The sequence below is a fragment of the Austrofundulus limnaeus genome, unplaced genomic scaffold (assembly GCF_001266775.1).
Source record: "Austrofundulus limnaeus strain Quisiro unplaced genomic scaffold, Austrofundulus_limnaeus-1.0 Scaffold48, whole genome shotgun sequence".
Lineage (NCBI taxonomy): Eukaryota > Metazoa > Chordata > Actinopteri > Cyprinodontiformes > Rivulidae > Austrofundulus > Austrofundulus limnaeus.
This window is the reverse complement of record NW_013952450.1, coordinates 1676876-1677956: the sequence shown is the minus strand read 5'-3', so window position 1 is coordinate 1677956 and position 1081 is coordinate 1676876.

Genomic DNA, 1081 nt, shown 5'->3' with positions numbered 1-1081 from the left:
CAGTTGTGATCAGATGACGTGAAGATCAGAACTTTGTTGAAACATAACCTTGGTTTTGGTCTGGTTCTCCTGCTCAGAGTTACTACTTTGAAGTAGATTTAACCTAAAGTTTCATTTGTGCCCTCAGTCGTGTTCCCTTGTGGATATCCCTGGTCTTCTCCCCAAGCAGCCAGCCTGCCTATAAATATTTTAAAAACAAAAGACATGATTATTGATTTTAGGAAACACCCACAGAAACAGGAGACTACTTCTCTGAAGGGTCAGGCAGTGGAATGTGTTGAAACCTATAAATACCTTCGTACAGTCATTGACAGTAAACTGACCTTTGAGGCAAACTGTGAAGCTGTTTACAAAAAGGCAAACCAACGCCTGTTCTGTCTCAGGAAACTGTCATACTTTAACATCGACAAAACCCTGCTGACTCTGTTTTATCGTGCTTTTATTGAATCTATTTTATCCTTTTGCTTAGTGTCCTTTTGGTCACCTTTCTCTTAAAAATAAGAACTCCCTGAACCAAATAGCGAAGTGGTCCAGTAAACTGATGGGAAAGATGCRATTAAATGCAGAATCTCTGTACTCTAGGCAGGTCCAGAGATTGTCTGGGTCCATTTTGGAAGACGTGTCTCATCCTCTGCACGGCGAGTTCAGCTTTCTCCCATCAGGACGTAGATACTTAGTGCCAAAATGTAAAACTAAGCGTTTCAAAATCAGCTTTGTTCCTGTTGCAGTTAGCTTTTTAAACTCAAGTTAACATAATATACATGACATTAGTTAGTCATTTTAGTCTTTTTTGTCTTATATAGTTCTATTTGATTTTATCTTGTTTTTATCTTTGATTCTTGAGTTTTATGAGCACCTGGTCACTTTTTAATCATGTTGTGTCCACTGTATGTCCATGTCAGATGTCTTGTGCTTTTTCTTGGATAGAAGCTGACTCGTTTTCACTGTAACCAAGTTTACCTGCTGGTACAAATAAAGTTGATTGATTGATTGATTGATTGATTGATTGATTGATTGATTGATTGATTGATTGATTGATTGATTGATTGCCTGCCTATCCTCCCACCTGCCTGCCCTTGTG